The 27,633-nt window shown below is 51.8% G+C and overlaps 1 protein-coding gene across 1 annotated transcript in view; it reads right to left on the bottom strand.

Moving 5' to 3' along the window:
• LRFN1 (leucine rich repeat and fibronectin type III domain containing 1) overlaps positions 1 to 22,353 on the bottom strand; it is a 33,983-nt gene extending 11,630 nt beyond the window's left edge. The window contains exon 1 of the mRNA XM_058195713.1: positions 22,237 to 22,353. The gene's annotated coding sequence lies outside the window, so the exon portion shown is untranslated. The remainder of the gene's footprint in view (positions 1 to 22,236) is intronic.
• Between the last annotated feature and the right edge of the window lie 5,280 nt (positions 22,354 to 27,633).

Genomic DNA, 27,633 nt, shown 5'->3' with positions numbered 1-27,633 from the left:
TTGATCATGTGACCATGGGGATGCTGCAATGGTTGTAAGTGGGAAGAACTGACACGTCACATTTTTCAGTGCCGTTGTAACTTCGAATGGTCACTAAATGAATTTTGTAAGTGGAGGACTACCCATATTCTAAGCCAGGCAGCCAAAAAGTTGTCTCCCTTCCAAAGAAACTGGCAGGCCAGCCACTCGCCTTGCCAACTGTTGGCAGCAGCTGGCACCTTTTCTGAATGTGACCAGAAGCACCTGGTTCTGCTAAACTCCCCTGTTCCTCAGAGGCCGCCAGAAACTCTGGACATCAGCCAGCTAGCCAGCCCCCTCCACACTACAAAACCCAAAAGCCCCTCCTCAGTCTCAGCAAAGCCTCTAGGAGCCCTTAGCTTCCCGAAAGAGACCCTCTCTCTACTTCCCAAGGGTTGAGAGACGTAGAGCCACGGGCGTCATGCTGCACCTAGTGGAGTAACTGAGTTCACATACCACGCTTAAGCCCTGGTTTTCCAAACACAGTTGATTGATTCGCCACAACTGGCAGTCATGCCTCCAGATCCCAGAGACATAAACCCTGGTTTACAAGCATCACGGCCAGATTGCTCAGTACCTGGGTGCCCTTGACACACAGGGGAAGGATGCCAACTTGGAAGGGATGGGATGTTCCTCTGTGCCCATCCCCAGAGAAATGCCAGGCGGCAGCAGCAGCGCTTCTTAAAGGCAACACCCCCCCCAAGAAATGCAGCACGGTTTCTCACACCCCCCCCCCTTGAGCAAATAAATAAATAACACACCAAAAAGGGCTGTTAAAAATCTCTAAAAATAACTTTTCTCCTCAGAGATTTGCAAGGAGGAAAGGTTGCCTGTTGGCAAAGAAGCCTCAAACCAAATGAGATCAGGGGCTTCCGAGAGGCCAAGATCCAGCGAAGGCAGACAAGGGGGGGGGCGGTCACCCACCAAGGGCCCTGCAAGCTCCAGGGCTCCCCCACCCCGGCCCCCTCCCTTGCCTCATCCCACTCTCGATTTGGACAAATTCACTCATGTTTAGTAAAAAACTAAGAGATGAAATGAAACAGGGCCTTGCTGCAACATTTCCCAGGCATCCTTAGAAGACTAAAAGGGTCGGTGGGGGTCGGGGGGAGCTGTTATGCTCAGCCCTCTCTGGAAGGCTGCCCGTCCAGAAGAGTAGGGGGCTATGTAGATGCTTGGGGGGAGGCAGATCTTGTTGCTGTGCCAGGTTACCGTCCATTCAGGAGGGCTTCGGCCTGGCCACGTCTGTCACGGCCCTTTGACAATGGGACCCCCAAGCCCTTTTCAAAATTGCCCACCTACCCAGAAACCCCCCTGCCCTGCTCTCGGGGGTGGGGCTGAGGTTTGGAGCAGTACCCTGGCGGCCACAAAGCTGCCAAGTTCCAACGCCCATCATCCCTGCTGGCCAGTTTCAAGAAAAGATTGGACCACCATTTGCCCAGGATGGTGTTAAGATCTCCTGCCTTGCACAGGGGGCTGGGCTAGAAGACCTCCAAGGCAGAGGTGGGTTTCAGCAGGTTCTGACCAGTTCTGGAGAACCGGTAGCGGAAATTTTGAGTAGTTTGGAGAACCGGTAGTAAAAATCCCATCCATTCTCTGCCTCCCGAGTCCCAGCTGATCGGGAGGAAATGGGGATTTTGCAGTAACCTTCCCCTGGATTGGGGAGGGGAATGGAGATTTTACAGTATCTTTCCCTGCCACGCCCACTGAGCCACGCCTACCGAGCCACGCCCACGAAGCCATGCCATGTCCACCAAGCCACGCCCACAGAACCAGTAGTAAAAACTTTTGAAACCCACCAGTGCTGCAAGGCCTCATCCAGCCTTACGTTTCTCTGATCTTGGCCAGGAGCTTGGACTACTGCTGACATTCAGATTTTTTTACTACCGGTTCTGTGGGTGTGGCTTGGTGAGCGTGGCTTGGTGGGCATGGCAGGGGAAAATCCCCATTCCCACCCCACTCTGGGGCCAGCCAGAGGTGGTATTTGCCGGCTCTCTGAACTACTCAAAATTTCCACTACCGGTTCTCCAGAATCTGTCAGAACCTGCTGGATTTCACCCCTGGGTTGGACTAGAAGACCTCGGAGGTCCTAGGATCCTATGAATCAGAGCCAGCCCAGCCCTGGTTTCCTCCTCCTCCCCCCTTTCCACCTGTTTGCTTTTCCCATCCTAGAGAAAGGCTGTTCAGGGCAGCCAGGTCCTCTTGGGGTGTCTACTGAGTCAGATCTAAAGTACAGCCCCACTTCCTGCCCCAGTTACTGCCCTGGTAGGCTTGAGGCTCCCACGGGGTCTCTGAAGCAACCCAACTGAGGGTCAGAGTTCTGAGCAGAAGCCCCACATAAAAAGGGACCTTTGCAAGCCAGAAACTTTTCCGTATTTATCCTTCCATTCCCAAACATGATACGAGAAAATATGATACGTACAAAAGGGGTGTTTGTGTGTGTGTGTGTGTGTGTGTGTGTGTGTGTGTGAATGCTACACTTCTTTCCCTGTTTATTCTGGTTTTCTGCAGGAAGAATCACTTCTGTTTCCCCACCCCACCCCCAGCTCACTCCTAAGGCTAAACAATGGATAAAGGACTTTGCTTCTTGAAAAGTTCTCCTGTGTCCTCTGCCAATGGCTGAACTTTCTCTCTCACGGAACTGAATAATGTCCTCCATTATCATAGATAATTACAGCTGCTTGGCTGGCTTGTTGCGGCCTCTTCAAACATCCTTTGTGCTGCAGTCTCCATAAATTGTCAGCCGCTTATTCTCTGACTGGCCACTATCTGGACCGTAGAGGACCTTCACTGACCTCCTCCCCAGCCAGGCCTTGGTGTTTTCAATCCTCTGTCCTCAGCCCAATGACATCCGGGACTGTCCCTGCAGATTTCAAGGCTTTTCTTTGGCAAGGTTGAAGGACCTAGTTCGGACGATGCTTTCCAGTTGCCTGACATGGAAGGACAGTCCAAAACCCTCTCTCCTTTTCTTGGCTGTACTTTAAGTATTTGCAGTTTTAGGAATTGCCTGCAAGATTCAGAACCCACTGATGGAATTTATAGTTGCAAAAGGGAAGGGAAAATAAAATAGAGAATAGAATAGAATAGAATAGAAGAGAAGAGAAGAGAAGAGAAGAGAAGAGAAGAGAAGAGAAGAGGAGGAATCCTTTATTGACCAAGTGTAATTGGACACACAAGGAATTTATCTTCGAGGAGGGAGGGAGGGAGGAAGAATGAAGGGAAGGGAAAGCAGAAGGGAAGGAAGCAAATAGATGAGGAAGGGAAGGGAAGGGAAGGAAAAAGAAAATGCTAGTTAATCCAGAAATATCGGCCCACATTTTGCAGAGTTAATCCCCAGACAAAAAGAGCCCATACTTCTTCTGGGGTCTCCCTCCCGCTTTCCAAATCTTCCCCCTTCAGCAGTCCAGCAGCCCCTGATCTCCTGGGTTATTTGCGTTTCGAGCAAGCAGCTCTTATCCTGAGTGGCCAGATGCTCTTTTCGGATCCTTGCCTGTATTGTTCATTTCATCTCTATTTGCTTTCCTGGTGTCGATTGCAGGTTGGCAGTCCAAGCAACGGTCTCCTTGCCAACTGGCCTCCAGATCAGGGGTGAAATCCAGCAGGTTCTGACAGGTTCTGAAGAACCGGCGGCGGAAATTTTGAGCAGTTTGGAGAACCGGCAAATACCACTCTGGCTGGCCCCAGAGTGGGGTGGGAATGGAGATTTTGCAATATCCTTCCCTCAAGAGTGGGGTGGGAATGGGGATTGTAGTATCCTTCCCCTGGAGTGGGGTGGGAATGGGGATTTTGCAGTATCCTTCCCCTGCCATGCCCAGCAAGCCATGCCCACAGAACCGGTCGTAAAAAAATTTGGATTTCACCACTGCTCCAGATGCTGAGGGCATCTCAGTTGTCAGGCTTTTCAAAACTCTGGGTCTCCTGGAAATGGACTTGAGTCGCCGCAGGGAATCAAATAACTGGCTACAGGTAACCCTCAATTATAACTGATGGTTCAAAGTTACAACAGCACTGAAAGAAGGGACCGTTTTTCACACTTACGACTGTGGTAGCATTCCGTGGTCATGTGATCAAAATTCAGACTCTTGGCAACTGACTCCTATTTATGACGGTTGCCATGTCCTAGGGTCACGTGATTCCCTTTTGTGACCTTCTGACCAGCAAAGTCAATGGGGGAAGCCAGATTCACTTAACGACCGTGTGACTTGCTTAACAACCGCCGTAATTCACCAAACCACTGTGGCACGAAAGATCGTAAAATTGGGACAAATTCACTGAACAACTTAGCAACAGAAACGTTGGGCTCAATTGCGATCATAAATCGTGGACTTCCTTTACTAGCTAAAGCTGAAGAGAGGTGCACCCCAAAAGCTCCCAAGGGCAGGCTAGGACTGGATGAGGAAGCTGTGGCCCTCGGGATCTTGCTCAGCTGCAGCGCCCATCATCCCCGGCAAAAAGAACCTTTTTCTGTCTTTGGAATCTCAGCCTTCTAACCACTGCAAGATTTACTATTTACTAAATAGTAATTTGCAAACTATTTACTAAGTCTGCACTACAATTAATCTTCTCATCGTTCCCATCACCCATCTCCTTCTATTTATGACTGTAACTTTGTTGCTTGTATCCTTACGATTTATACTGACATTGATTGTTTCCGGATTGCTTATTTGTAGCCTATGACTATCATTAAGTGTTGTATCATTAAGTGTTAAATTTGTAGCCTATGACTATCATTAAGTGTTGTAAGTGTTGTACCTTATGATTCTTGATGAAGGTATCTTTTCTTTTATGTACACTGAGAGCGTATGCACCAAGACAAATTCCTTGTGTGTCCAATCACACTTGGCCAATAAAGAATTCTATTCTATTCTATTCTATTTGCTATTTTAATACCACGAGAAAGAGGGACCCCGTTTCCTGAATACTCACCCATTACTACAGCTAGCATACCTGTGGTGGTAGATGATCAGAGTTCCCCCAGCTTCCCCTCTATCCCAGTTCAGCCCTCTCCCTCACTGTAATGGTAGTCCTCAACTTATGACCACAATTCCCCATTGACTTTGCTGGTCAGAAGGTCACAAAAGGGGATCGCATGTCCCTGGGACACTGCAACCGTCATAAATATGAATCAGTTGCCAAGCATCCGGATTTTGATGAAATGGCCATGGGGATGCTGCAACGGTCATAAGTGTTAAAAACAATCATGTCACTTTAAAAAAAAATTTTTTTTAAATTTTTATTTTACTGCATAAGTGCTTTATGAACAGCGTATTGTCTGGGTCTATTTGCTTTCATAATAATAGAATAGAATAGAATAGAATTTTTTATTGGCCAAGTGTGATTGGACACACAAGGAATTTGTCTTGGTGCATATGCTCTCAGGGTACATAAAAGAAAAGATACGTTCATCAAGGTACAACATTTACAACACAAATGATGGTCAATATATCAATATCAATATAATATATAATATATAATATATAATATAATAATATAATGAACCTAGGACATACATAATATGGTATTTTTCCAGTTTCTAATTTCTACTTCTATTGTCCAACTATTGATAAAACAAGTCCCATGTTTGAAAATATTCTGTTATCTTCTTTATCTTTTATCTTTAATGTCAACCTATCCATTTCTGCACAATCTAGCATTTTTTTAATTCTGTCTGTTGGTAACAAGGAAGAGGAGGGTCCGAGGAGGGGGCTTTTTCCAGTGCCGGTGCACTAAGTGAAATGCCGTAGGCCTGTATCCGTGCAGAAAAAAGACCCCGTTTCCTGGCTGCCCCCCAGCCAGTTCTCCCCTTTTGCTGCCTGCCCGCCCATCTCGATGGCAGCTCGACCAGCGATGAGGGTGCTATCGATCTGCAGCTCCGCTCACGGCTGCAAAACTGGCGGCTGCTGCTGCTGCGGCTCCTGCAGGCGTGCAGCCAGGGAACATGCCGTGATAATGCGGGTGTCTGGCAGGCCCATCCGGCACATCGCGAGCCGTCTGGCCGCCGCAGCTGTGGAGGTAGAGGCTGGGAGAAGGCCGGTCCCAAGCAGAGGCTGCCCAGGCCCACCAAAAAGCCACCGTGCTCCGTTGTGAGTTGGAGCGTATCAAACCCGCAAATGCCACCAGGGATGAAAGCGCAGGTGCGAAGCAGCCGAGTCCAGCCGTGCCGCCTCCGAGGCCTCCAAAGACGCAGCTGATGGTCATGCGCCACGCAAGATGCCAATGGATTCCTGGCCACAATCGGAGGATCCCCACCTCTGGTAATGCCAAGCGCACCATCAGCCTCGGATTGTGGCAGGTGTTTGGCATCCAGGGCCAGTTTGGAGATTGAAAAGGGGGCCAACAGGAGAGAATCGATGCAACTCCGGTTGAACGGCGCTCTCCGAGTTTGGTGGTTGGCTTGCAAAGAGCAGGGATGGTTTCACTGCAACCGCAGCCTGCCAACCTTGGTAAGACAAGATGCTGCGTGTACATACAGGCAGTCCTCGACTTGCAATCAAAATTGAGCCCAAAATAAGTGAAACAGCTGTTAAGTGAGGTCTGCGCCATTTCTTGCCACATGTTCAGTGAATCATGGCAGTTGTTCAATTAATCACACGGAATCTGTCTTCCCCACTGACGTTGCTTATCAGGTGGTCACAAAAGGGGATCACATGACTCTGGGACATCGCAACTGTCATAAGTACGAGTCAGTTGCCAAACATCCAAATTCTGATCACGTGACTGCAGCGGATGCTGCAGCGGTCATAAGTGTGAAAAACGTTCCCAAGTTTTTTTAGTGCCTTTGCATCATTGAATGGTATTAAGCATACTGTGGTAAGTTGACCACTTGCTTAGCAAAGAAAATCTAGGGCTTCATTCTCTTCATTTGTTGAGGACTACCTCGACTATTGTACAGGTAATCCTTGACTTACAACAATTCATTTAATGACCATTCAAAATTACACCTGCACTGAAAAAATGGCCGTTTTTCACATTTACGACCTTTGCAGCACCCCGTGGACAGGAGGTCAAAATTCAGAGGCTTGGGATCTGACTCATATTTATGACGGTCACAGAATCCTGGGGTCACGTGATCCCCTTTTGCGACCTTGCCAGGTTCACTTAATGACCATTTTACCAATTTAACAACTGCAGTGATTCACAACTGTGGCTGGAAAGGTCATAAAATGGGGCAAATATCACTTTAAAAAATGTCGCTCTTAGCGATGGAAATTCGTGGCTCACTTGTGGTCGTAAGTCTTTCTTTTTCAGGGCCCTTCTTTGCTTGCAAGCCAGGATCTCTGGCCGGGGGGGGCCACAGGGAGGGGCTTCCTCTGCCGGTCTGGTCTTATCTTGCCCACCGGCTGCTCAGATCCAAGCCCCGTCTCCTCTCCTGCTGGGGAAGGAAGGCTATCTCGCTGCCCGCCTGTCTGGCCAGGGAAGGCCACTTCCATGCCAGCCTTGAGACGCTGGCAGAAGAGACGCCTCTGTGCCGGCTTATCAGCCAGACTCAGATCCCCTCCGGGGGAAGACGGACCCACACGACTTATTGCCCCAGTGTGGCCCTCGGAGGGAGACCAAGCCTGCATTGGTTGCTATCGGTTCGCCTGCTCCACCCACCCGCCACGATGCTTCTGAGCATGCGCAGAAGCATGGCACGCGTGCGAGAGCGCCCACAAGCGAACTGGGAGGGACGGGTTTTGAAACCGGCCCCTGGAAGATGAAAGCAGCCCAGCCTTTTCTGGCTCATCTTGTGAAACAGACATTACAGCCAATAATTGCCAAATCAAAGGTTGCTAATCAATAGTTGAGTCAAAAGTAACAATTAACACAAGCTCATAAAACTGGATACCGTATCCCACTTTGTAGCTACATTAATAACAATATTAACTCCTTAAGAAAGCCGGCCAGTCTGATCTAGCAGTTCAGGCACCAGATTAGAAGCCAGGTGGCTGTGAGTTCTAATCCTGTTTTAGGCTTGATTGTTTACAAAATAATAATAATAAAGGTGAGCGACATAAAGAAAAACATTAAAGGGGAGGGGCAGAATATTCCAGAGCACAAGAATTTGTTATAAGCTAGCATGCTAATGAAGGTGAAGCCATGTGGACTTCAACTCCCAGAATTCCCCAGCCAGCCACCATTTTGGAGGCACACAATGTAGGGACTGTCTCTCGTGTAAGACAATCCCACGATCTCAAGAATGACCCCTTACAATGCTGGGGCCTCTTTTCCAACACTAGCTCGGTTTGCAAGCCCACCAGCTGGGAAGCCCCCTCCTCAGACCCTCCTCTTCCTTGTTGCCAACAGGATAATGGAAAAGCCCTTTGCAAGCCTGTTATCAGGGAGACAACTAGCAGGGTCGATTCTCCACGCACCCTTCCCAAGGCTCAGAGTTGGCATCGTTCTCAGTGGGCACTTATTACTTTGAGCCCCCCCCCCATGCCTTGGCTTCCTTCCTCTCTGTAGGAAGGCAGCTGGCCCAAACGATCTTTGTCTTCCCTGCTCATTTCCCTCCTCACAACAACCCTGTGCGGTCGATCCGGCCGAGTTTGGAAGCACCCCGAAGCAGGAAGCTGACCTTGAGGATCCAGGACTGGCCATTTCTAAAGCACTCCCGGTTGGGAATTTGAGTTGGGGGCTCCGATTGGCCTTGGGTTGGGGAGAGGAGGGGTCACTCAACCCAATGAAAAACCCCAGACTCTCTTTCCATCCTCGGGAAAGAACCTACATAGGGACCAGAGCTGAGTAGGGATGGTACCCCTTGGTTTTGTCGTGCCACGAGGTCTCCTGCCCACAATTTATTCAAAAATTGTGAATAAAAGTCTTTCCCCACCTTGCAAAGACCATCCGCAGGGGGAAAACGGAGAATTAAAAATGACCCCCTAACTCATTTAATCCAAGCAGCTCCTGAAAACCTCACAAGTGCCCAGAGATTTTGCCTCCTGGCCTGGTCTGGAAAGCCACTGCTGGACTTAGCTGGGGGAGAGCTTGTCAGAGAGAGAAGGGGGGACTCCTTGGGGGGGGGTGCACCAACTGGAACAAGGGGCACGAAGGGCCCAGCCACCCTCTTGGCTTTGCGATGCCCCTGTGGACGATCCCTCTCCAAGAAAAACCAGTGGAGAGCTGACATTAGCACCGAGACCAGCTATTTTCCTGTTAGAGGTAATTACAGCGCTGCCTTCCAGCTTCTAACCTCTTCAAAGAACAGACAGAAGGGGGGGGGCAGAGAAGTGGAAATGTGTGTGTGTGTGTGAAGTTGAAATCTGCAAGGCGTCATCTTTGGCAAATCTGTTTCCCAGTCCCAGGCCTTGCTGTGTGTCCTGCACCATAAGAAAACCAGGCCCAAGCAGGTTACACCTGAACGGGACCCCCATCAGGCAGAGGGAGGGAAGGAGGCAGGGGAAAGGAGAGAGGGAAAGAGGGAAAAGGAGGAGGAGAGAGGGGAGGGAGCAGGGAGTGGGAGAGAGGCAGAGGAAAGACAGGAAAAAGGAGGAGAGGGAGAGAGAGAAGAGTAGGAAGAGGAAGAAGGAGAGACAGAGAGGGAGGGAGGGAGGGAGGGAAGCCCAAGGAGAGCCCTTCCTCTGAAGGCTTGGCCAATTTGCAAAGGCCAGCTGTGCTCAAGACCACAGGCCCACCTTGGCTCGGCCCACGGGTGGTGCAAAGACACTGGAGCCCTCTCACCTTCCCCCCACCCCACCCCGACCTTTGCTTTGCTTCTGGTTGACAATCACACAACCCAGGCGGATGGGCAGCCTCGGGAAGAGACCACGTAGGGACCCAGAGGGGACATTTTCCTCCGAGGTGGTGGGATGGAGCCGGCTGGCTGGTTTGTCATGCGCCTGAGTCAAATTCATGATGCAGCAAACAGATGCCAAATGACCTTGGCTCCCCCCACCCAGGATTTTGGGCCTTGCAGAAGGGGTCTTTCCTTGGAGGCTGCATTCGGGGTCCTCAGCACAGATTTGGGGGGGGGGAAGAGGACAGAAAAGACAAAAACCCAGAGGCCACTGAATCCTCCTAATTAGTGCATGTCCATGATCTGCAACTGGCTGATTACCTTTAATAATCATTTCATGATTATTTCACCCTATTTGCAACCTTCCCCTAATACTTCTCAGCCGTGCCCACCCCAAATACGACACGCTCTGTACTGGGGGGGGCCCTCATCTTTTTCAGCCACTCTTTTAAAACATCCTTTGACCTACAATTCATGATGGAAGGCTGAGTCAACCTTGGGCCTGGTGGGACTAGAACCTGCAGTAATTGCAGGCAGCTGCTGTTAATAACAGACTGCAGTAGCAGTCTGAGCCACAGAGGCCACAGAGGTGTTCACGAGCCCATGTTGCTGGGCTGCAAATCAGGGAGAACTCTGAGGAGGTGTCTTGCTGGAAAAGAGCATATGGTCAGCGTCCTCCTGAAATCACAGGGGAGGGACGGGTTGCCCCCAAAGGGGCGGGAGATGAATACTTAGGGCAGCCTTTTTCAATTTTAGCAACTATGAGAGGTCTTGACTTCAACTCCCAGAATTCCCCAGCCAGCTTGATATTATTGGGGTATTGGACTTGGTTGACATGATTTGACCAACTGCCGACACAATCCACATAACAGGTTACACTTCATAGCATCCCACAATACTTTCCGGATGATGCATTAACAAGATCACATCGGCTGTTGTGCAAAACATGTTAACTAAGCCCCATATGGTCTAATTGAATTGAAAAGTGGTTTTCTATCTTCCTACATTTTTATCTCATTCGTAAAATTGGTGATTTTAGGACTGGATTTCAACTATTCAGGAAGCCTGGTTTTTTACATTATAATTAGGGTCTACACAGGGAGTCCTCGATTTATAACCGTTCTGTTTAGTGACCGTTCAAAGTTACAATGAAAATACTGACTTATGACCAGTTTTCACAGTTACGTCCGTTGCAGCATTCCCATGGTCACGTGATCAAAATTCAGATGCTTGACAACTGACTCACATTTATGACGGTCGCAACATCCAAGGTCATGTGACCCCCCCCCTTTGCAACCTTCGACAAGCAAAGTCAATGTGAGGGGATCCAGGTTCACTTAACAACTTTGTCAGTAATTTAACCACTGCAGTGATTCATAACATGAGGCAAAATTCCCTTGTCTCATTGAGCAATAGAAATTTTGGACTCAACTGTGGTCATAAGTCCGAGGACTGCCTGTGGTGAGTTGCAAGTTACAAGTTCAAATTTTCGTACAGCCTTTTTTAGTCTTTAGCAAGTTGGTCCCAGTTCTTATCAGACTCCACATTCCTCCTGGAGAACTTGTCTTGTTGCTTCAAAGGACTAGAAGCATTAATCAAAGGGTCTCCTAGTTACTAAAAACATTACTCCAAGAGGGCCCCCCTCCTCCTCCTCCCATCATCCTTAAGGCAACCCTTCTATTCTCATCATCCGCTATTTATTCTTGCCTTTTTTTGCAGGGGGCGGAGAGTAGATTAATGCTCAGAAACAGGCAGAAATCCAATTTTAAGAAGGATTTAAAACTGGGGGCCCAGCAGACACAAGAATCTGTATAAAATGCCAGAGAGGGAATAGAAACAACAACATTAGAGAGGATGCTAAATAGGAGCATATTGAGTTCACAGAGAAACCGAAGGGTTTCCTAGCTATTAACAGAATAACAGGGTGGAAGGGACCTTGGAGGTCTTCTAGTCCAACCCCCAGCTCAGGCAGGAGACTCTATACCATTTCAAACAGATGGTGGACCAATCTCTTCTTAAAAGCACTCCTTGGAGTACCCAGAACTTCTGGAGGCAAGTAGTTCCACTAGTTAATTGTTCTCACTGTCCTTAGTTCCAGATTGCTTCTCTCCTTGATTAGTTTCCATCTGTTGCTTCTTGTCCTGCCTTCAGGTGCTTTGGAGAATAGGTTGACCCTATCAACCTATCTTCAGCACAACCCTGAGAGGTAGGCTGATATCATCAGTCTCAGACAGCGTGAAGGCTGGAACTCAGCACTACTCGAGGTCCAGAATCCCTCTTACAAAATGTAAAACCCAATTTTAGCAAAAGCTTGTTGTGATTTTTCAGTTCGACAAATATAGTCTTATGGCAAGATGGGCAGCAAATAAATTTGATAAATAGAAATAAATAATTATACACAACCCCTAAAATTAGCCTTTGTGCAGAGCATAAACCAAGGGCAGCTGAAGAGATGTGCAAAATTACAGAACCAGAAAGGAAAACAAAAGGCTGGAAACTAGGAAGTTTTTATTCTTCACTGGGGAAGTAAAACTCATTGATAAATAACTGCCCCATGTCTGACTGATGACAATACTAACAAAACCAACTTTGGTGTATTATAGCTAAATGACGAATGTGTGTGTGTGTATCTGTTCTTCACAAATACAGATAGATAGCTACCTGGCATTTACAAATATATTTATTTATATACTTATCAACATACTTTATCTGTTAATGTGCCTCCCCCCCAAAAGACTTTCAAAATCTAACTAAAACGCAGCAAACGGAGCTGGGAATAAGCAGGAATGCCAAATACCAAAAGCGCCCTGGGTTTCTTTGCCAACATACCTGTTTAAAACCTAAGGAGAAAATCAAATGGAATTCTTTAGGAAGCAATTGATAAGAGCAGAGGCAATGGAAATATGCTTTCAACCCAAGCCCCCCCCCCACTCAGCTTCTTCCTTTCATGCCTTTCCTGCTTAAATAAACAGATGTTTGCCAACCTGGGGCCCTCCAGATATTTGGGGAGGGGGAGGGGTTGCAGCAGGCCAGCCAGCTGGCAAGATGCCCATCTGGAAAGGTTGGGTTAGACTCCCAAACACATCTGGAAACCGCCAGGCAAAGGAGAGCAAGCTTGGTGGATTAAAAAAAAATCAATTGGCATTTGGGGAGCCCTGTAGATCAGGGTAACCCACATCTGGGACAGGAGAGAAAGACTTGTGCTCCCACCTTGGCAACTCTAAGATCTGTGGACTTCAACTCCCAGAATTCCCCATCCAGCATGGCTCCTCCTACTTCTCCTGCCCTCTTATCCTTTGTAAGCCCACCCCCCCTTCTAACACTGATGAGGTTACCTAGTTGGGTAGGGAAAGGTCTGCAAGAAAACCACCCAGCTCAGGGAGCACCAAGGACCCCTCATCTCAACCCTCAGCTGCAAGTTTTCTCTTCTGTTGGGCCATCCTTGCTGCCAGTCACCCCTGCCCGTCACTTCAGAAACAAGAACGTTATGCCTAAGGGAACATATTACACAGGTTGCATGAACTGCCTCCTTTTCTTCTCATTCACGTCATGTAATAATGCAGGATTCAGAAATAGATTCCCACCCTTCAGTCTGAATGGCCCAGTTCTCCCCCCCCCCATGCCCCCAAATATCTATGGCAATATTCAGGTGACCCCGAGGGCAGAGATAAACCTCCAAGTGGCCTCAACGACTCTCAGAGAGAATACTAACGACCAGAGGACTGCAAAAAATATGAATCCTTCCATCCTCCACCATTCAGTCAGAACTGAAGAAGCTTCTTGGATGAGGAGCAAAATGACTTCAAGGAGAAACGAAGAAAATCCGGTTTTGGAAAGGCACCTTTGGTTCTCCCCCCCCCCACCCCACAAGTTTTCATGGCCTCCTCATCCTGATCCTGGGGCTACCCAGCAAAACAGGCTCTCCTCTGGGCCTTCACTTAACTTCACATTTGCTATCTGGAGACCCCCCCCAAAGGGCCTTAGAGAGCTAAGGGGGGCTCCGAGGAGAGCCAAACAGGCTCTTTGCCAGCCTTGATTTATATCTGCCTGGCCAGCTCAGCTGTGGCTGCCGATCCAAGGCCTTGCTCCGAAAAGCCTCAGCCAGCACCCCCCCCCAGGTGTGTGTGTGCGCGTGCACGCAGGGAGGAGGAAGACAGAGGCAACCCCCACCCCATCTCAGCCTCTGAAGCCCCCAACCTCAGGCTCACCATCCCTGCAGGGCACCAGCAAGATCCAGGAAGGAGAATCTGCAAGGCAAATGCTCCAAGGTTCCTGGGAAGAGGTGCCAGTAAGCAGCCTTGGCAGCCTCTTTGTTCACTTGCACAGCTTACACAACCGCGGCTTACATTTGTCTGGAAGCCCCCTCGTGCAAGCCAGGAAGGGACCCTCGGAAGGGAAGGCAATATCCAAGGACGGTGGCTGTGGAATTCCTGTCTTTGGAGGAGGGGATCAGAGAGGCAGTCCCCCTTCCCCAGGGCTGCATCCCAGCCAGAGGCCTTCCCCTCCCCTCAGTCTTGGGGTGGGGGAGAGCAGGGAGGCGGCAGAGCCACATTTCTTCACCTTACTTAAAGCCAGAAGCCTCCAGCTGGGAAGAGGCAGGTGGGGAGCAGAGCCCCCCTGCAAGACAAAGGCCTGGGGGGGGCTTTTGCTGGCTCTGCTCTACTTCATATTTATGGGGCTGTCTCGCAAGGCCCCCATTGGGTGAGGGGCTGCAAAGCTGTGCCAGGCTGGCTGCTCTTCGCTCCAGCCTCCTCAAGAACAAGCCTGGATCGCCTGCAATGGCAGGATGGCTGGACGGTCCAGGGAGGGGGTGAGCTGCTCTTCAAACACTCTGCTCAGGGAGGGAGGGAAGGAGGGAGGGAAGAGGAGGGAAAACAGAGAGAAAAGGAAGGAAGGAAGGAAAAGAGGAGGAAAAAGAGAAAGAGAAAGGAAGATGGGGAGGGAAGGAGGGAATAGGAGGGAGAATAGTAAGAAAAGGAAGGAAGGAAGGAAGGAAGGAAGGAAGGAGGGAGGGAGGGAGGGAGGGAAATTTCCCTGCCCAGGAGGTCAGGCAGGCTGGTCTGCAGCTCCGTCATGCCCAGGGGATATCAAATCACATTTAATAGCAGAAAATGTGGCCTGTGTCTGGGAACTTAAGAGATTTCATTTTTTAAAAGAAAGCGAGCTGATCCTCTTCGTAGTAGGTGGTGGGAAGTGAATGACCTACTTTTTAACCAGGCCTCTCGCTCTTAAAGCCCAGAGAGTTCCATTTGGGTCCAGCCCCAACTTTAAGGCAAAAAGATGGGAGAGACCCACAGTCCGGACATGTGGAAAGCTGAAGAGCTGCCAAGCAGAAGCCCCTCTCCGAAGAGGGGCAGCCCCTCTGCCAGCTCCAGAGTGGCAAACCTGGGCATCCGGCTGCCACCTTGGATGATGCCCATCCTGGAGGCTTCACCTCAGCTTCTGGCAGAACCACGGAGCAGAGGAGGAGGGAAATTTCCCTGCCCAGGAGGTCAGGCAGGCTGGTCTGCAGCTCCGTCATGCCCAGGGGATATCAAATCACATTTAATAGCAGAAAATGTGGCCTGTGTCTGGGAACTTAAGAGATTTCATTTTTTAAAAGAAAGCGAGCTGATCCTCTTCGTAGTAGGTGGTGGGAAGTGAAAGTGACCTACTTTTTAACCAGGCCTCTCGCTCTTAAAGCCCAGAGAGTTCCATTTGGGTCCAGCCCCAACTTTAAGGCAAAAAGATGGGAGAGACCCACAGTCCGGACATGTGGAAAGCTGAAGAGCTGCCAAGCAGAAGCCCCTCTCCGAAGAGGGGCAGCCCCTCTGCCAGCTCCAGAGTGGCAAACCTGGACATCCGGCTGCCACCTTGGATGATGCCCATCCTGGAGGCTTCACCTCAGCTTCTGGCAGAACCACGGAGCAGAGGAGGGAGGGGCCAGGTAGGCCCACCTCCCTCTTCCATCCACATCTGGAAGCCTCCCTCTGCAGATGGGGGAGGGGGCAGAATGGCCAGAAAGGGCAGCGGGGGGGGGGGGCTGCGGTGAGCCCATTCCCACTTCAACCTACTCTGATGCTTCTTTGCTGGACTGCCTGGACCATGCTTCCCAGCCCCACCGACACTGTCCTTGGCTGGCAGGACCCCCTCCCCCCAGAAGTAGGCTGTGAGTCCGGGATGTGGTCCAACAAAGATGACCGTTGTGATAGTGCCATCAAAGTCCTGCCTCTCGCCCGTCCAGGTAGACCTTTGACCACTTTCCCCATTGCGATCAGCTTGACTTTTGGGGTCACACGTTTCCAGCAACAAATGGCTCCAGTTAATGACCACGGCAGAAAAGCTTGTGAAATTGGGCGTGGTCACAATAACGACTGGGTTGTAAGTCAAGGACTAACTAATTGCTGCTTAGGCAGACTGCAAAACAGCCCGGCAGAGTCTCTCTCCCTTGGAGCTGCCCTCTGATGTGGGTTTCCCACCTGCTCTCCAATTTGGGGAGGGGGAGAGGAAGGGAGGGCAGCAGTCAATCCTGGAAGGGGCCTTGTGGCCGGCATCTAGCCCTCCTCCCTGCTCCTCCTCCCCCTGCCCCGAAGGCTTTCAAAGGGCCAGAACCAACAGTCCCTCTCAGATGCGCAGAATGCCAAGCACGGCTACCTTTGGCAAAGGCAGAGACGCGCCCATATCGCATGGGTCAGGATCCGCATTGGGGTATCAGGAATAGCAGCTCTGCTCTATTTTAATCTCCTCCACAAATGTCCCTGATTTTTCTCCCCCAAAAAGCACGCACACATTTTAGACATGCACGAAACAGCCACACGTGGGATAGCAAAATGCACTCAACCCCCCACCCCAGCCTGCCCTTCCTGCTTCTGGCAGCCGTGCCTAAAATTGTTATGGGAGCCACACACACCTGCCACCTGTCTGGGGAGAGGTGAGCCACTCCAGTTACAGGTTCTGCTTTTCACCCAGAAAAGGACTTCACCAGTCCTGGGAGTCTAAAGTAATTAAGGAGAGAAGCAACCTGGAATTAAGGAGAAACTTCCAAACAGTGAGAACACTTAACCAGTGGAACAGCTTGCCACCAGATGTTGTGGGTGCTCCATTATTGGAGGCTTTTAAGAAGAGACTGAATAGCCATTTGTGGACTAGAAGACCTTCAAGGTCCCTTCCAACTCTGTGATTCTGTTATTCTCTTATTGTTAAGACGTAGACATGATTCTCATCCTAGGATCTCGGGTTTGTTACCAAAATCACCCAAAGTGCATTGGAAAAAACAATGGAGTCCTTTTCCTGGACCTCTGGAATCTCCCACATTATTATTACTATCATCATCATCATCAATTAAATTTAGTTGCCACCCATCTCATTTCAAAGCAACTCTGGGCAGCAGTTGCAGAAGGTTAATTCAAAAAAGGATAATAGATCCTGATAAAAATCACAAAAATGTCACACAATCCAGATTTTGCAGCTGAGTAGATCTGTTTTATCAGGAGAAAGGAGGGCTTGGCAGATTGCGCACCTCAGTCACATAAGACAGCAAACTATCATGTCCCTTACAGGCCCAGGAGCCAAACAGGGTAGTCCTCGACTTATGACGGCAATTGAGCCCAACGTTTCTCAAAATATGAGCTGGTTGCTGTGTGTCCAGACTGTGGAGATGTTCGAAGGATGTAAGTGTGAAAAACAGTCCTAAGTCACTTTTTTCAGTGTCATTGCAACTTGGAACGGTCACTAAATGAATGGTTGTAAGTACCTGTATTTTGTTAGTTCAAGTTGAGGTCTGGAGGGCTGTGCAAACCCAGATCCAGGTTTCAGGGTTGCCCGAATGCAGAGCCTTCTGCCTTTATAATAGAAGGCATATTACATTTTGGGCAGGGGCCCCAGAACTGCATCCAGCCCTCTACAGCTTTGTGGCAATTCTGGAGAAGTGGGGGTCAACCCCCAACACAGGGATTTTCCTGCAGATCGGAAGGCCAAAAACAGATTGGCAGCTTCAGAGCCCGGGCTGTGCGGTTGGCCATCCTAAACGGCCTCGCTGGGGTTTTGATCTCAAGCCTCTGAGGGACGGTAAGCCGAGGCGATCCCCAAAACCAGCCAAAAACATCAAATGCGGACAAACATTTCAATCAATCCACGAAGCAAAGCTGGACAGGAATGTGCAAAGAAGTTTCATTTGACCCCATGCCTCTCTAGGTCTCCTGCTTTCTTCTCTCCCCAGAGGGAGCACCGGTCCAACTGAGCCCTCGCTGCCCACATGCCCAGCACGGCCCTCGCCCCCCCCCCTTCTTCCCCCAAAGCACGCAAGACAAGAGGTTGCAAGAGAAAAAAACCCCGCAGGGCTCCAATCCTGGACACACCTGGCTGCCACTGCTTCCCTCTGCTCGACAGGGCAGGGAATTGGGGTCTCAAGTGGAAAGGAAGACGGGGCCGCCTGTCCAAATGCTGACAGAGAATTCCCTTGGGAACTGTCTGTAGCAGCTGCTGGGAAGGGGGAGGGAGGGGGAGGGGGTAGAGAATAACCCATGGAGAGGAGATAATGGACGGAGCCTTCCTGCAGCTACCCGCCTGCCCCAATTCTGCCATAAACAGCTGCTCTTTGACCAGCAGATGCGGGAAGAGCCGGGTTGTAGCCCCCCTCCCCCCAGGCCTCACCTCTCCCCCCTGCCCCCCACTCCCTGCAGGAAGACCGGCCAGGCTCTCTTTGTGGCAGCCTCCCTTCCTCCTGGGTTTGCAGAGCAGTTGCTCCTGAGCAAGCAGATTGAGGATGGATGTATTTGCTGCAGGGGGTCCCTTTTCAGGCAGATGGATGGCAGGCGTAGAAGCAGCCCTCCCCTCCTCCCCAGGGCTCAGGGATTCACACACACCCTTCGACTCATCTGGAGGTCGGAGAAAGCAAAGAGCAGGAGGAGCAATATCCCTAGTTGGGTCATGGAACATCTGCAAGAAAATCACCAACTCAGAGCGCACTAAGGAGCCCACAGTCCCCCTCCTGCTCCTCCTCTCCACAAACCCATTTCTTCTAGCACTGATGATGTTCCCTAGTTGGGTCACGAAACATCTGCAAGGAAGCAACTCAGCTCAGAGAGCACCAAGGACTCCTCCGACCATTAGGAGCTGCTTCCTCTATATTGCAGCCCAGGGAAAAATGCAACAGGCATCCTGGCCATTCGCTTCTCAGCAAACTGACGGAGGCAACAGTGTGGACCGGCCCTCAAGTTGCAAGTCCTCAACTTATTGCCACAACTGTGCCCAAAATTTCCACTGCTATGCAAAAAAAGGTCATTGTTAAGTGAGTTTCGTCCCAAGAGAATCACTACAGCCGTTAAATGATGGATACGGTTGTTAAGTGAATCTGGCTTTGCTTGTTGGAAGCCGGCTGGGAAAGGAGCAACTGGCCATGACGGGACTCAGGGACGATGCAACCATCCTAAGTACATGCCAAGCCCCCGAATTTTGACCAGGGGGCTCCTGCAGGGTGTGAAAATGTGAAAACCGGTCCTGTCACTTTTCTCAGTGAGGTTGTTGCTTCGAACGGTCAGTACACAAACGGTCGTAAGTTGGGGACTGTCTGTATTTCTCTTCCTGACCTGATGCTGATGGATGACACTCCCCACACCTTGCACAAGGACAGCACCCACAAGGGGGCACAGCAGCCCCTGCCTAGCCTGATCGCACACGCCATTGTGTTACTCAAGTGTGCAACACAAGCTGCGGAGTGTGGAGAAGCAGGAGTGAAGAAAACTAGGCGTGCCCTTCCTCTCCCCAGGAGAGGACCCTGGAACAGAGAAGCTATCCAGGCCAGGGTTCAAGGCAGCCCTTGGTCTTACTAGCTGGCCTGGCAGGGGGGCAAGACAAGCAAAGGCCTTGGCAGTGCCCTGCCTACGGAACTCTCTGCCTCAGGAAATCAGGCTGATGGTCTTTTGCTACCAGAAGGAACATCATCTTCAGTGGTGGGATTCAAGTAATTTAACAACCGGTTCTCTGCCCTCATGATTTCTTCCAACAACCAGTTTGCCAAACTGCTCAGAAAGTTAACAACCGGTTCTCCCGAAGCGGCGCAAACTGCCTGAATCCCACCACTGATCATCTTCCTTCCTACCTTCTCCCTCCCTCTATCCTCCTTTCCCTTTTTCTCCTTTCCCTTTCCTCACTCCTTCCTTCCTTCCCTTCCCTTCCCTTCCTTTTCCCCCTCTCCTCCCTTCCCCTTTCCTTCCTCCCCTTTTTCTTCTTTCCATTTTTCTTCCTCCCTCCCTCCCTCCCATCCTTCCTTCTCCCCCTCCTTCCTTCCTCCCTTCTCTTTTCCTTCCTCCCTCCCTCCTTTTGCTTTCTCTGTTTTCCTTCCTCCCTCCCTCCCTCCCTCCAGTCTCTATTCCTTCTTCCCTTCCTTTTTCCTTCTTCCTTCCTTCCCTCCTCCTCTCCTCTTCTCTGCTGCCGGGAGCCCTTTAGGGACGCCCTTATGTAAATTCCGTGAATGTAATATAGCCGCTTTCTTTTATTGCATCCGTGTTTGTAAAAGAGGCAACTTTCTTTTTATCTCAGGGGTATGAAAGCACTTTCAAATTATTATATGAGCTTTCTAGTGGCTTTCATTGTCACTCACCACCCTGAAGAGCAAAACGAAAAGAAAATAGAAAGGAAAAAGTCTTTTACGTTAAATGCTTATTGCAATTTGTTTGGGTCTGGAATGTTGCAGGCTATTGTGGGTTGCCTATAGACGATGGTTTAGAATCCTGGTTTATTGTTACATCTGAATAGAGCTACAGTAGGTCTGGGCCTCTCCAAATGAGTGGGATTTTATTCCTCCCCACAAATCTTCCAGATGAGAAATTGGTCTGGATCTGAGTTTTTTTTAACCTCGACAACTTTAAGAGCCGGCTGGGGAATTCTGGGAGTTGAAGTCCACCCATCTTAAAGTTGATGAGGTTGAAACCCCTGGTCTGGAGAGCTACAATTTAGAAGAGCAAACCATAGGCGTCTAGTGGGGTTTACTTGTGAGTAAACAGCTCCCAGAGTGCCCCTCTGTGGCAAAAGATTGCAGCCAGCTCCATGGGAGACAACCATTATTACTCCTTTATTTAGAGAGGGATACATTTAATCGAAAGGCTCAATGCAGCATCAGGGGGCTTGGCCAGGTAAATGGGTAGGTAACAGCAGCCACTCAGGCAGGAACACCCAGGGGGGAGGATTGTTGCCAGAATCTGTACAGAACAGCCCCCACCTCCAAACCAACCAGCAGTTATGATGCCTTGCCCTTGTCCAGATGTGGTAGGCTCTCATAACTCCTTTCACTACGCTGGGAATTCTGGGAGATGGCGGGGTCTGGCCATACCAAGAGGGGGCTCTGGGTATCCCCGGCCTTTCCCCCTTCCTGCGAACTGCGGTGGGGGAGACCCCTCCCCTTTTCCCTTCCTTCCCATTCTAGCACAGCCCACAGGCAGAAACCCGATTGTAGCTCTCCGGACCCATCCCGAACCGCTTGAGGGTCTCTTAATAGCCTGCCTATTTGGTTGTGTGGCTGTTTTTTCCCCAGGCTGCGTGGTGTGTGTGTGTGTGTGTGTGTGATGGGGGGGGGGCGACGACGGGAAAGCGAACGCGGCGCTGCAGACGTGCCTCCTTGTGTGCTGTGCCCGCCCGGCGTTTGGCAGTGCCAATGTCAGTAGGGTGCGGGGGAGGGGGCTTTCCAGAGGGGGGGGTCAGGTCTTGACGAGAGGAGCGACTCCCCTTCTCCGAAAGCCTTGGCCATCCACCCGGAGGGCAGGGGGAAAGAGAGAAGGAGAGAACGAGCGCAGGGGGGGGAGGGGGGAGCTGGACCAGCGTATCCCCTCCCGCTGCAATTCTGCTCGGGAGCCGCAGGGACGCGAGAAGCTGCAGAGCCAGACATGCGGGGGGGAATGAACTGGGGAGGGGGCGGAATGGAGGGAGGTAACCCCTCCTCTGGCCAGCCATTTCCCCAGCGGGGGTCTTCTTGCCCAGGCAAACTGCACCCTCCCGCCCAAGGTTCAGCGGCGAGGCCGGAGCTGCTCCCACCCAGCGGAGGGGGGGGGGGGCAACCGAGACTCTTTCCGGCGCCATCAGCTGCGGCGGGGGTCGTGCAACATCTGGGGAGGCTGCCCCTCTCGGCCCGCTCAGAAGCGGAGGAGCCGCCACCGAGCGCTCTGAGAGGCGCTTCAGCCATGCCAGCAGCAGGGGGTGGGGGGGCGCCGGCGCCGCTTCTCCACTTGCCCAGCCGCACGAAGCCGGGGCGCGGGGCGGCGGAGTCCCCCGGGCCGGAGGAGAGGCGGGAGGACCGCGCCGGGCCAATGCCGGGCGCCCGGCCAGCCCCGCCGCGCCGCCTTTGCGCATCCCCCTCCCGCCGCAGACAGTCCCCCCCAAGCCGGGAAGCCCCAGCCCTGTCTCCGCAAAGCCCCTTGGTCCCCGCCCGGCCCGCCCGCCGCAGCAGCCCTTCCGCCAAGGAGAGCCGGTTGGTCCCCGCCCGCTCGGCGCCCCCTCGCCCCCCGCGCAGCCCCCCCTGCCGGATGGAGACCCACCTGGGAGCGGCTCCTCTCAGCCGAGGGGCGGCGGCGGCGGCATCCTCCGGCGGGGGTCCGGGCGGGGCCCTCGGCGGCTCAGGGCTCCCCTCCGGGCCGGCGCCCCGCGGGGTCCATGGTGCGGGGGAGACAAAGGCGAGGCCGGCAGCGGCGGCGCCCGTGGAGAAGCGCTCAGCTGGGCTCGGCCATCCCGCGGGCGCAAAGGGGCCGCCGCCGCCGCCGCCTCCGGCCGCTCGGGCTCCGGGAAGGGCCGCTGCCCGCTCCGCCTCGCCTCCTCGCAGCCCTGCAGAACCCGGGCTGGGCTGGGCTGGGCCGGGCCGGGCCGGCGGGAGAAGAGGCGGAGCGCGGCGGAAGCGCCGCCCAGGGGTGGGCTGGAGAGCCGGGCAGGGCGCAGCAGTGAGGGCGCCCGGTTGCAGAAGCGCCGCGCCCGCCTCGCCTCGCCTCGGCTCCAGTCCTTCCTTTTCGGCGGCCGGGGGGAGGGGGGGCAACCGACGGGCGGAGGGGAGGGGGGAGGGCGGGGCCCGGCCCCTTTTCTGCAGATGGCGGAGAGGGCGGGGGAACCGGCGGGAGGCGGCGATGGGTCGCTCACCCTGGAAAAGCTTTCGCGATGCAGCTGCTGCACTGGGCGGGGGAGCGAGCGGGGAACGGGCCGATGGAAGGGGGGGAGGGGGAGGGGGAGGGGGCGGCGGGCCAGCTGCTGAAATTCCGGAGGGCTCCCTCCACCCCAGTTCCTGAGAGCTATCCCACAACCAATAGGGAGGGAGTCTGGGGGAGCAGACGCCCCCCCCCCCGCGAAGCACTTCCAGGCCTGGCAAAGGGGGGAAGGTGAAAAGAGGAGTGAGGGGCAAAGGGGAGGCAGGAGACCCTCAGCCTGGCTTACTTCCCTCTGGCCTTGAGCAGCCCAGCCCAGCTACCCTGGGGACCCCATCCCCAGCATTTCAGCTGGACCAGGCGGAGGTCTCTTTCCCCAAATTCTTGGGGTACCTCTGGCAACCAACTGCATTGGAGGGCACGTTCCACAGAGAGCCTCTGATGCGCCACAGGACGGGGGGGTCCCTCCACCTGCAGGTGGGCCAGGAAGATGTTCAGCACCGCAGGCTCCCCTCCTTCTGGGCCTAATAGGGCGCTCAAGAGGTTTCCCCCTGTGCCACCATCACCCACAAAACCACCCTTTGAGAGATATTTCAAACCTGCAGTGACAAAATCCACTTCAAAGAGCTGAGCGGCCGAGTGTCAGGCTGCAGGGCTGGCCAAACCTCTGAGCGCTTCTCCAGATCAAGGAGATTTCCCCAGGCGGCCCCAGCCGCATCCATCTCCCCCAGGCTGGCCAGGCAGACCTGCCAGGACCAGGCCAGGAGCGGTGCCTGCTTAGAGGATGCCACCGCAAAGGCTCCTGTCACCCGGAGTAGCCCAGGAGGGATTGCAACATGTCTGAGGCAGAATTATTGACAGGGCCAGAAATATGGACGCAGGCTACAAAATGATGTGTTGCAGCTGACAGAGATCAATGCTTCCATTCTGGACAGGCTATAAATCCAAGACAGACCCGGAGGGGCTCCAAGCTGGTGGAAGTCCCTCTTGCTGACTCAACTGGGGCGGGAGGGGGACTCGAAGCCAGCCACGCAGGGCAGCTGCTCCACCAGAGGAGAGGCATCCTGCAGAATGGGGGGGGGGGCAGAGGCAACCCCTGGAAAAGCAGCTCAGGCCTTCTGGGCCTCTTGACACCCAGGGCTCGGAGAGAAGGGCCAGACGGCCCCATGGAGAAACCCACCTGAACAGCAAAGGAATCATTTGGCTTGGGGACCCAGTGGGGGAGTTTCCATACTGAAGGTGGTGGACTCAGTAAAATCTAATCCCACCTTCTGCCCCCCCTCCCTTTGCCATCTTCAGTAAATGATTTTATTCGCTGGGGTTATTTATAATTGAGCATTTTCATTTTGTTATGTTGTAAGCCGCCCAGGATTGTTGGATGAGAGATGGGCGGCAAATAAATTTCATAATAAATAAATAAAGCTAAAAGAAATAATTGGGATGAATAATGCGATGGGATGGGGAAGCGAGCAATTAGGCAGCAGGTTCGGTCATCAGCACTGCTCTCTGGCTTGCATTTGGGGGTGGCCCCCTTCCCAGGCAAGGGGGGGAGTTTCAACTGTGGGGAGAGCTTCATCTTCAGAGCTCAGACCTTCTCCCGGCCCCTGCCCCCCCTGTGACCAGCTGCCCATACTCTGTTTAGGTTTCTGGGAAGAGAAGAACTGTCAAAGCCATACAAGCTTGGAAAGGGGCACAGGTGAAGGGCACAGGGCTGCCTCCTGTGGGCCGCCAGGGGGCGCTATGCTCAGTCCTCTCCCAAAAGAGGCTTTGAATAGCTGGAGACCAGCTTGGGTGGGGGGCAGAGAGGGTGGGGAGCAAAGAGGGTAGCTTTATACAGGGTGGCAAATTGCAATCTCACCTCTGAGAATTTCTCTCCACGTGTCAATTGTTACATAAGCTAGGAAAGAAAGCGCAAAGGATGGCAACTTTTTGCATTTATTTGGTTGCATTTATTCTTAGGGCTCTTTTATTCTCCTAAACAAACATGCAGATCGCATTTAGACCTGCAGCCGGCCAGTTCCTCCTGCTAAGAGACCCTTTTCCTTAACTAATGCTCAGGGATGTCTGCCGAGATTGGAGCCATGATGGCATCTTCAAAGCTCAGCCGGCTTTTTTAGCTACATCGTAAAAAAAAAGTGAACCCATCTTGCCTTTTTCAAACTATATTTTAACATGCCGGCTGGGGAATTCTGGGAGTTGAAGTCCACAGGTCTTAAAGTTGCCAAGGTTGGACACCCTTGGCCTAACTGATATCAGGCTTGCAACCTCCCATAATGCCTTTATTTACTTTATTGATTTTACTGATCAATTTTTAAAATCCAATTCTTAACTTTAATCCAATTCTTTGCCCTTAGCATTTCAAGGTCCAGGGGTCCAGTTGTCAAATGCAGGCCAGTTTCCAGCCAGTTTCACTCCAAAAGCTTGTAGTTAAGAGCCTGTGAGGTTTATAATCAGAGCGTCACTGTAAACCGGTGGGGGTTTCAAGGTAAAAAGACCCCTCTGAAAGCTGCCTGGGCCAGCCAGGAGAAGGAAACACGAGGGAGGCTGCCTGTTGCACCTCTGGATGCATCCTCCAGGAGGCATGCTTGCAACATCTGGAGAGGTGCCAGATGACTGAGCGTTACAACTCTCTTCCTAGGGATAAAGAATGGCGGCATTAATAGGGGTGTCCACAGGGGGAGTAAGAAAAATCAGGAGAGCAGCCGGGGTCATGTGGTTGGAGTCCTGCCCCTTTTCCACTTTCCCTTTTCCCCTTTTGTGTTGTGTGAAGGGAACAGGAGGGGCAGGACAGACTCAAGGGATCCCAGCAGCTCTCTTGACTTTTGCAGGGATGGGTTGCAGGGATGGGAGCTGGAGGCCGAAAGACTTGGAGAGAGAAGCAGGGGAGGGGAGGGGTCGGGGGTCTCATCCATGAGGCCAAGAAGCCTCTTTCCATTGAATGGGATGAGGAACGCAAGAGTGAAACCAGCATCTGAACAAGCCCTGGGGGAGGAGAGAGAGAGAGAGAGAGAGAGAGAGAGAGAGAGAGAGGCATCCTGCAGAATGGGGGCAGAGGCAACCCTGGAAAAGCAGCTCAGGCCTTCTGGGCCTCTTGACACCCAGGGCTCGGAGAGAAGGGCCAGACGGCCCCATGGAGAAACCCACCTGAACAGCAAAGGAATCATTTGGCTTGGGGACCCAGTGGGGGAGTTTCCATACTGAAGGTGGTGGACTCAGTAAAATCTAATCCCACCTTCTGCCCCCCTCCTTTGCCATCTTCAGTAAATGATTTTATTCGCTGGGGTTATTTATAATTGAGCATTTTCATTTTGTTATGTTGTAAGCCAGGATTGTTGGATGAGAGATGGGCAAATAAATTTCATAATAAATAAAGCTAAAAGAAATAATTGGGATGAATAATGCGATGGGATGGGGAAGCGAGCAATTAGGCAGCAGGTTCGGTCATCAGCACTGCTCTCTGGCTTGCATTTGGGGGTGGCCCCCTTCCCAGGCAAGGGGGGGAGTTTCAACTGTGGGGAGAGCTTCATCTTCAGAGCTCAGACCTTCTCCCGGCCCCTGCCCCCCCTGTGACCAGCTGCCCATACTCTGTTTAGGTTTCTGGGAAGAGAAGAACTGTCAAAGCCATACAAGCTTGGAAAGGGGCACAGGTGAAGGGCACAGGGCTGCCTCCTGTGGGCCGCCAGGGGGCGCTATGCTCAGTCCCCTCCCAAAAGAGGCTTTGAATAGCTGGAGACCAGCTTGGGTGGGGGGCAGAGAGGGTGGGGAGCAAGAGGTAGCTTTATACAGGGTGGCAAATTGCAATCTCACCTCTGAGAATTTCTCTCACGTGTCAATTGTTACATAAGCTAGGAAAGAAAGCGCAAAGGATGGCAACTTTTTTTTATTTTATTTGCATTTATATCCTGCCCTTCTCCGAAGACTCAGGGCGGCTTATGTCAAGAAATAGTCTTCATCCATTTGTATATTATATACAAAGTCAACTTATTGCCCCCAACAATCTGGGTCCTCATTTTACCTACCTTATAAAGGATGGAAGGCTGAGTCAACCTTGGGCCTGGTGGGACTTGAACCTGCAGTAATTGCAAGCGGCTGCTGTTAATAACAGACTGCATTAGTCTGTTGAGCCACCAGAGGCCCTCTGGTGTCCTAGTGGAAGAAGGGCGGAACAAAGAGAGACAATAGTGAGAAGGGGTGGAGAAATTCCTCCTGCTAAGAGACCCTTTTCCTTAACTAATGCTCAGGGATGTCTGCCGAGATTGGAGCCATGATGGCATCTTCAAAGCTCAGCTGGCTTTTTTAGCTACATCGTAAAAAAAAAGTGAACCCATCTTGCCTTTTTCAAACTATATTTTAACATGCCGGCTGGGGAATTCTGGGAGTTGAAGTCCACAGGTCTTAAAGTTGCCAAGGTTGGACACCCTTGGCCTAACTGATATCAGGCTTGCAACCTCCCATAATGCCTTTATTTACTTTATTGATTTTACTGATCAATTTTTAAAATCCAATTCTTAACTTTAATCCAATTCTTTGCCGTTACCATTTCAAGGTCCAGGGGTCCAGTTGTCAAATGCAGGCCAGTTTCCAGCCAGTTTCACTCCAAAAGCTTGTAGTTAAGAGCCTGTGAGGTTTATAATCAGAGCGTCACTGTAAACCGGTGGGGGTTTCAAGGTAAAAAGACCCCTCTGAAAGCTGCCTGGGCCAGCCAGGAGAAGGAAACACGAGGGAGGCTGCCTGTTGCACCTCTGGATGCATCCTCCAGGAGGCATGCTTGCAACATCTGGAGAGGTGCCAGATGACTGAGCGTTA

Source organism: Ahaetulla prasina, chromosome 10 (genome assembly GCF_028640845.1).
Source record: "Ahaetulla prasina isolate Xishuangbanna chromosome 10, ASM2864084v1, whole genome shotgun sequence".
Classification (NCBI taxonomy): Eukaryota; Metazoa; Chordata; class Lepidosauria; order Squamata; family Colubridae; genus Ahaetulla; species Ahaetulla prasina.
Note: the sequence above shows the minus strand (reverse complement) of the source record. Positions and strands in the feature narration are given on the sequence as shown.